General features: G+C 39.6%; 1 long non-coding RNA gene across 1 annotated transcript; it reads left to right on the forward strand.

Moving 5' to 3' along the window:
* On the forward strand, positions 1-8,228 carry LOC128142457 (uncharacterized). Its single transcript, XR_008235405.1, has 3 exons — positions 1-725; positions 1,801-1,870; positions 4,628-8,228. It is a non-coding gene; the product is annotated as an uncharacterized LOC128142457 (long non-coding RNA).
* The last annotated feature ends 911 nt before the right edge of the window (positions 8,229-9,139 follow it).

The following is a 9,139-nucleotide window of genomic DNA, read 5'->3' on the forward strand; positions in this document are numbered from 1 at the left end:
CGCAGCGCAAGCAAACGCGGGGCAGCGCTCCCTCCCCGCCCCCGCGGCGGAACTCGGGGAACTTCCAGCATGGACAATTTAGAAGCCACATTCCCCGTCGAAAATAGCTTTAACACGTTAAATGCACGTCATTCTAAAGGTTTTGCAATGTAGAGTCTGAAAGGCTATCTTTTCATGCCTGCCCAAAGGAAATCGCGGCTATCCCTCTCGTGCAAATTCAGCACTGTAGAATATCAGCTGTGTCACGAAAACAGGAAGGGAAATGGGCTACTACATGCCTGCTACAGCTGTTGAGGCAGTCTGGGACATCAGTTTCACTCAGGGACAAACAGTCATACTATAGCAAGGGGCAAAGTCAAGGTATTGCCCAGTTACAGTAACAGGCTAGTCCTCTTAAAAAAGTTAAAATTAAGCTTTTAATTTAGCTTTTGAATCAGGCTGATTAAATACCAAGATTTCATTTTGTTTCACCTGCCCTCCTGTATTCAAGGCAGTGGCTAAGAAAGGTGTAGAGCACAGGTAAGTCAGGTGATAAGCAAAGCAAGCCCTCCAGCAGAGTAAGCACTCTCCCACTGCCTGTGGGATAGAGCCTGTCCCAGCAGCAGGATCTTCCCTGATGCCTCCGCTGAGAGATGCAGAGAAGCAGCACTGTGTCCGGCGCTTCAAGGCCTGGTGCACAACTGCCACTGCCACGGTGCGGGAGAGCGGATGAGCCAGCCAGCAAGGTATGGCATGAGATTAATTTTCACACTCTGCACAAACTTCCTTGCAGTTCTTTCATCTTACTTGACTCTGCTGATACTGATAAATTACCAGAATAACTAAGAAGTGAGATAATAGAGATACTAATTTGCAGTCAAACATAAATTAATTCTCTCTTAATCAAGAACTGCTTTAATAGCATGGTGGGTATTAAGAGTACAGCACTTCTTAATATTAAATATTTGTGTGTCTGGAGTAGTCTTAAAAAAATCTGACTAGAGAAGTCCCACAATCAGGAAATAGGGAAGAAATACACAATTTGAAATACTCTGTTACTATAAAATATTTGAGAATGTAACTTGATGACAATTTGATTAGCACCAGGAAACTACCAAATTAACTTCATGTACTGTTGATGCTAAGGTTGGTTTATAATTCACTGTATTAAAGTAATTCTGTTTATTAGGCAGTGAAGTACAGGTTGCACATTGAATAATATTAACTTAAATACACAATACTTGTACAAAAGTACTTCAAATGTAATCTAAGGTTGTTAACTCCATCACTAACAGATTTTGGGTAAGTGTTCTGTGCAAGAAAACACAAGATCAAGTATCTATTCACAGGAACTAACTAGTGTACATCTAAACTGATCTTAATGAATGTAAGTGGTAAAGGAGTTAGTAAGTAAGGCAATAGCATTAATTTCTTAGCAATTCTAGCAGAGAATTACAGAATCCTTCGAAGACATCTTTACAGTGCTTGGAATATGGAAAAACCTAACATACTGACAGGTCTTCCCTACTTCAGAGGGTTATGACACACCTGTGTAAAAGGACTGTTCAGTCTTTTCTGAACCTAAAACTTCCTCCATAAACCATTCAGATCTCACAAACTAGATCAATTAGAGGTATTTAAAGTATTTTTTGACTATTTAAAGATTTATGATTTGATTTACTGTTATACATCCAGAGTACGAGGCAATCAACTGAGAGAACTTTTTTAGTGAGTGTACAGGTCTCTGTAAAAAGCTCTTACCTTCACACTGTTGTTTTTCAAACCTAATTAAGAACTTTTTCCTATTTGTTCTTTCTTTAGACCATATATGTTCAGTCTACTAATATTTGTGGACAAAATGAGAAGAGCAGCTATGACAGGAAAACTAAAGGTACAGCCTTTAAATTTTTTACCATGTACGCTTCCAGGTAATCTGACAGACTGGGTGAAGCCCATTAAAAATCAAGGGCACAACTCCTTTCAAATTAGCCAAATTGGGATGTCTCTGACTCCTATTAAATTGAACAAAATAAAAAAATAATTATGGGGCTGTCACTAATTAAAGCAATAATTACTGAGATGTTGACCTATTTTAAAGATTCATAGTTCTTCATCTGTCTTCTGCAGAGGATTCTAAAGGCCAATCAGAATAACTCATTTCCTTGAAAAGAGTGCTAAAACCCCAACAGAAAACAGAAAAATCAGAGGGTTGTCCTTCTTTGCATTTCTTTTGCTCAATTTCAAGCAATTAAAATGTCAGATTCCCTGCCTTTTAGTCAAATCAATGAAACCAGCTGTAAGTTTCAGCTCACAAGTATTTAAAAAATACTTAGAAATCTTGACTTTTTAACCTGTCAGGTTAGAAGAAGGAAGTGTTAATTTTATCATGGTCAGTACAAAATCAAAACAACGTATGTGCCTGTTCAGATAGATCTCCTGCACTTATATGTTCACAAGCTTGATTTTAGTAATCTTGACTTTTTAGCAAAAAGTTGCACTCTTAAGACCAAGAGCAAAGTTTAAACAGATGGGACAAAGATTCAACGCATGCAGGATGCAATACATGTTTGGAAAGGAATTCCATCCTTCCCTACATGAAGTCTTGATTTAAGATGGTGCTGCAGCACATACTGCAGACCCCAGCTGCGCTCAGGCCCTGCAGCTCTGTACCGGGGTAAGAACCCCTATGTGCTCAGAGCCCCCCTGACTGCCAGGATAGGGCTGGCATTTTGGGACTGTTGAATCCACTTGAACTGAAGGTTCATACTACTCACACGAGTAACGGGTATGACGAAGGCGAGTGTTCACACTATATGCTTAGTGCAGTCAGTTAAATGCATCCAGGGGCTTCCTAATACTATATATGCACAAAATAAAGCATTAATTCTGCATTAAGAGAAGAAATGCATAATAATAGCAGAGATGGCCCAGAAACACTTTTCCTATCTATGAAAAATGTAGGACTTTTGCCGTATTATGTAAGAAAGAATAGAATGACTTTAAGGACTGGGAATAATAGAAACAGAATTAAATGTCGTGTGAGAACGTGGAAGATCACACTCTGGAATTAATGAAACTGTTTCAGGTTATAAGTTAGGACTACAAATGACTGGATGCAGTGGGAGGAAAAAGACTTGGGGTATCATTTGGTTGCACATCTGTATGCCAGGTATGTGATATCCACCTGGAAAAAAAAGGCCGGTGGGATGCTATTAGAGGAAATTATTTTATGCTATAACCCTAGGTGCAGGCAAGGCTTCATTGGGAAGGTTATGTACAGTCTGATCAGTCACGGTCAGGCAAAGGGCTGCCAAGACAGCTAAGAGGGTGAAGAACCTCCAGCCTGTGAGGTGATCACAAGAACTTGATTTGTCAGCTCAGCAAAGTGAAGTCAGAGGGGAGGTGTGATGGCTCTTGGCAAATACCTAAGAACAACACTGGGATAGGCAAAGAAGTAGTTGTACTACAGGATGCTGGCACTAATGTGATATTGAAAAAAAACCCCAACAACCTAATCTAAGCATAAAGGGAGGTAAATTTATAAACAGCCTTCTCGTTAGACTGGTGGAGGTGGGGGGGGAAGAGCGAGTAACTGAATTCATTTAGTGGGAAGATTATACTGATCTTCTTTTTCTAACATGTTGAAAATCTTTAAAAAATTTAAAAAAACAACAGAAGATATTTCAGCCTGGATCAAGCAAAATCATTTCACATGTATTTATGAGTTCTAAATCTATGACAATTCTAAAAAAAAAGGTTGTTTTGAAAGAGGGAGTGAGAGAAAGAGAGAAACAGAAAGAACAAGAGCAAGAGCAAGAACAAGAGAGAAAGAGAAAAAGAAAGAGACAGAAGAAGACACAGGGAGAGAAAGAGGGAGAACTAAAGGAAAACAGGGAAAGAGAAATATTTTCAAATAAAAGAAAATGTTCACAACAAGGTGTTTTAATCCATTCATTCAAGGTCTTTTTGAGTTGGGTAATTTATCAAAATGTACTGTTTCAGTGTTTGGTTCCAATGAATCAGCATTTTTTCCTTAATTATTAAAAATCCTAAATGCTCTGCTATACAAAAAATGCTCTGTTCTTCTTTGAAGTGTTCCTTCAGTCATTATGCATAACTTGCATAATAAGATAGACTTCAGTATGTGAATAATATTGTAAGCTTACAGGAACAGAAAATCAGGGTATGTTATGGCTTTGTTACCATTGCTGGAAATAAATTCTTTCTTAATATTCTCTAAATCAAGGGATTAAAAAGCTTTTTTTCTTTATTCATTTTTCTGATTTGAAGCAGAGATAAGGAAACTGCAAAGATAATGTGTAGATTTTGTGGACTGACAGAAGAACATTTAGCAAGGTTTATGTGATACTAAGTGCAGGTAATCAAAGAATTGTAGTTCCTGGATTTTTATGATTAAACGCACGTCGGAGCTCCGATACATTGTTTTTGTCTGCATGGTGGTTTGCACACAGGCATATATAGATTCAAAAATATGAATAAATAAATACACCCAGGTATCAACTATATTAATATTAATTGATTTTCAAACAATTAGCTGTTCATACAGGCATGTTATATCATAATCAAGCTTCAGCAGTACATAACCTTCATATAACAAAAATGTTTTTATTTTCCCTCAATTTTGGAGACAAAGCAAGCATTGGAAAAAAGTCACCTAAAGATGCAAAAGTTTGAGGAAACCCTAAATACAGGAAAACAAGAGGTTAGAACTGAAGTCGACTGGTTTTACCATCTTAAACTACAAACACTGATGCCTTTCCAGATATAACACATGAGCCTGCAAGATGACGGCTATTCTATGGCTCACATGTGGATGTCAAGGACCAAAGATGAAAGACTACCCAAGCTAATCTGCATGGAAACTGCAAAAGCACCTGGAATATTAGGGGAATACAGAAACTGAGTGTTTTATTAGGAAGAACGCAACTGGTCCTGAGTAGAAATGAGGACTGAGATTCAATACAAATTTAAGTGAAGAGAAATAATTCTGCAACTTCAGAAGTTTACACCGCAATATGGAGAAGCACAGAAAGGAGACAAATAGTTCAAAGAGCAAGAGAACTGTGAAAATTACATGCAAATGTTTTTTAAATGTATAACGTGTTTTCTTCAGTTGTGTATGTTCATCCTTTTACATTCAGCTTAAGACATTTGTGCAAGCCACTTTATTTCCAGCAAACATTAACATTTTGTGGGCAAACACAAAAATCCCTAGATTTTTCTCTCTCCACACGCACATGTTTTTGTTCAATTTATTCAAGCACTCATCCTCTCAGAAAGTAAAAACGATTCTATCCAGCAAGCAAGAACCACAGACAGGCCTCAAGTGAATAAGGAAAGCCTTCGAAGAGCCTTCTTCTGCTGAAAACTGAAACATCTGCTGAGCATGCCAGAGGAAACTGTGTCTGCTGGATTCCTGACTGCAGCATATTTCTTCCTTGAGCTACGTGAAGTAGGATGAAGGGCAGAGGAGATGGTGAGCGGGGATAACCCTTGAGCGCTGGGACGGCAATTTCAGCCCAAAGCCTGCCCTGAAGGAGGGGATACAAGAGGCTGCTACAAAACAGGAAGACAAATCCTTCCTTCTGCTTATGTACATCCAGACCTGGAATTTAGAAAGGCCAACAAAGGAGAGCAGTAGCTGAATCCAGGCAGGAAAAGGCAAAACGACTCCTGTGAAGCAATTACAAATGTCAGAGATAAATCAGAACAGCCTTATCATTGAAAGAGAAAGATGGCTGATCTTTTGAAATTCTTCTGAAAAATCCCTACAGAATGAGCAGTAGAAAGTTGGCTTTGAATCTGTTGGAATTATACAGAAATACTAAATTATTGTGTTACATATACACACATTAATTAATGTAACACAAATCAATATAATGGACAACAGTATTGCATATGTTCCCCATCCAAAATTCTGCGTTACCCTGTTGTGTTTCAGAGTTTGCATCCTATAGCACATGATTCCTACATTTTCCTTAATTTTAGAAACTGTCCTACTAGCAGCCACTGCTCTTCTGGCTGAGAATGACAAGGTGGGGTTTTAGCCATCAACACTGTTCAGCGTCAGGAGCAAAGTTGGGTGAAATGAATCTTCTACCCTTTGGTGAGATGGACCGGAGCTGAAATGCCTGAGTTGCACATAGAGTTGCCACGGCCTCCTATCCCTACTGAGAGCCGACACGTTTAGAAAGTGATTGCAATGGTAGGGAGGGATTAGCAGGTATCACACGAATGGATCATGTTTTCTGAAGGTTCTGGAGAAAAAAACTAAGGAGAGCTGGAGGCGTTCTGGAAAGCTGATTTGGCAGAACTGAATTTCCTACTTTTTCAGTTTGCCTAACAGTGAGAGAAAATCTAATGAAATAGGTATTCTTAACAGGGCCAAAAATTGTCTAAGCTCTCCCAATCAGCTTCAGAAAAATAAAACCCTGGAAAATGCACAGCAAGAACTTAAGAATATGACCAAGAAAATAAGGAGAAGTGACTTGACACTCTTTACTTAAAAGTCTTCTATATTCTGGCTTCTGACTATGAATTATTTAAAAGGTGTTTGGAAAACCTCATCACTTATGGGAAAAAATCTGCATCTCTAAAGAGATCACAGCTTTGTTGTCAGGATCCTAATTTATTATTTCAATATACCATCTCAGGGGTGCCCAGCTACTGAAACAAGAAAAAGTAATTTTAAGAAGTTTATTTACCCAGTTTTCTTTTTTTCCTCCAAATACAATGTAATAGGCTTGACTACCTTTCCTCTAGACAGCTCCTGGGAGGGCTTGTGAAGACAGCACAGCACGGGGGGCCTGCAGAACCACACCAGCAGCCTGAGACACAGCAATTGCTAGACAACTGGCATCTAAATTCAACGATATTTGTAATCTTTCATCCAATGGCTGGTTCTCACCACAGAGAACTCCAGGGATAGTAACTTGCTGGTAAGCCCACATTTCAGTTCTGGTACTCAGTCTAGGCTTCAGCGACCACCTATCGAAAGCTCTTGAAATCTGCCTACTCTGGCAGGAGCGGATAAGCGTATGTATATATACCTCGCACAGCCTTTCAGCAGGTTGAGTCCCCAGTGCTGCAGTTTGGGAAGCACTAGTACAGCTTATTGAAGTTCTAGCTAAAGTTCCTGGCGTAAGAAAGCTGTGACCACAGCAGTATTGGTTATTACAGAAGTTCTCTCATTGGAAGTGATTAAGAAGAAACCTGACCAAGTATTTCTGCAGGTCAAGCACTGGCAGGGCAGAGGAGCAACATTACAAACATTACATTTTCAGGATCTCATTCATGTGATTCTCTCTGCTGCTCTCTACTACATATATGATGCAACTCTGTTTATAGCAAAGAAGGGACAGTAGGGACTGCTTAATCAGGACAGTCTAATGTATGGGCAATTATCCAAAGCCACACATTTTCTAAATTCTGTATGGGCAGAGATGGAGCTTAAGAGCTCTGTAGGGATCAGAGCTGCTAACAAACTTCTAAGGAGGGCTCTGGGGACTGCGATGTGCATAATGAGAAAATCTGGATATTCAGTGTGAAGAACTCTCCCAATTTAGCTGCAGTCTATGTAAATTAAATTTGTATTTAATGCTTGTCACTATGCAGTCCTCTTTAGCACTGGGATAAATTGGGTAGCCTGTGATTTTTCCCTTTTTTGTTATTAGTGTGGCTGAAAGTGGTTCAGAAAGGTGAGACCTGGAAAACTTGGTCAAGGACGCTGCTGGGAAGTACTATTATATAGCCAAATTTTCCTATCAGCTCCCACCTCTTCAGGCTACAGCATCATGTCTGCATGCTACATGCTTATTTATTTCCATGTGTTACATTTGAACATCATATGCACATAGTCTCTATATATATGTACATATACGTGTGTGCATATACACACACATACATTTATAACACACCTACTAAAACAAAGGGGTCTAGAGAACCTTTAGAATACTGGATTTAAAAAAGAAGAAGAGAAAAAAAATCTTCTAAAATACTTAATTCTATGTTTTCTTCTATTCCTTCCACATAACTAAAAGTGCTTCCACTATATTTAACTTTCGAAAGTCTGAAGACATCCTTGGTGGTTACCCTTAGTTCTAATCCAGTTCCTTTGTTACTGAGTCAGTTCAGAAAAACATCTCTGTTCAGGAAAGCACTTAAACATACACTTAAGTACATTCTTAAAGGTAACTTCTCGAATCAGTCTAATAATTTAAAGTAGTATTAATAAACAATCCTTAATAAACAATTCCAATGTAGTGCTGCTCTCAGTCTTTCACATGTTTCTCTGTTTTTACCACTAAGATGACAACTAGTAGGATATGGAAAAATGGTTCAACATTTTTGATAGTTGAGGCTCAAGATAGCCTTGAAGAGTCTCATTTTCAGAAGCACACCACTTCAGAAAATCAGGTTCACAATGAAAGAGTTGTCCTCTGAGCACCCTATATCAATGATTATTTTGGAAAACTTGACCTACTCTTCTAGGCAAACCATTACATCCATAGCAACATACAACTCGGCTTCCAGTTTGCCACTGTGGTTTTGTAACCATTGATTGCACTGTGAATAGTTGTTGGAAATGATCATGACTGGTGTGTGCATATGAGCATGCACACGTCTGTGTGTGTATGTGTACGAGGTACAAACCAGTGTTTGCCCATGCAAAGTGTCCTTCCTTCCCTCAAGGCTCAGTCAGACAAGGCTCCCTGAGTGCGAACAGAGATTTTCCTAAAACACTCTCCACCACTTACCCTTCTTTTCTGCAAAAAGCATGTGTGTTAAATTTAAGAATGGGATAAATTCTGTGACCAAGTGCTTCAGCAGTGGTACAGCGGAGGGGCTGCGGAAACAGTCCAGTCCATGGCCAGTGCAGCACAGGAGGAGGACCATCCACCAGCCTCGCAGCCTGATCCCGACCCCAATGACCCCAGGTGCGCTCCAGCCCTGTGCTCGATATTCTTCTCTTCCTGACAGTGGCAGGGTGAGGGCATTTCCACTTTCTCCACCAGCGCTCCCAGCCATGTACTCCCTCTCTCCCACTGCTCTCAGCTCTGGAGCTGCAATGGGAATCTCCTGTTTGGGGGCCCACTCATAACTTGCAGGGCTTTTGTGAAACGCAGGCATTTTCTGCCTA

Source organism: Harpia harpyja, chromosome 5, assembly GCF_026419915.1.
Source record: "Harpia harpyja isolate bHarHar1 chromosome 5, bHarHar1 primary haplotype, whole genome shotgun sequence".
Classification (NCBI taxonomy): domain Eukaryota; kingdom Metazoa; phylum Chordata; class Aves; order Accipitriformes; family Accipitridae; genus Harpia; species Harpia harpyja.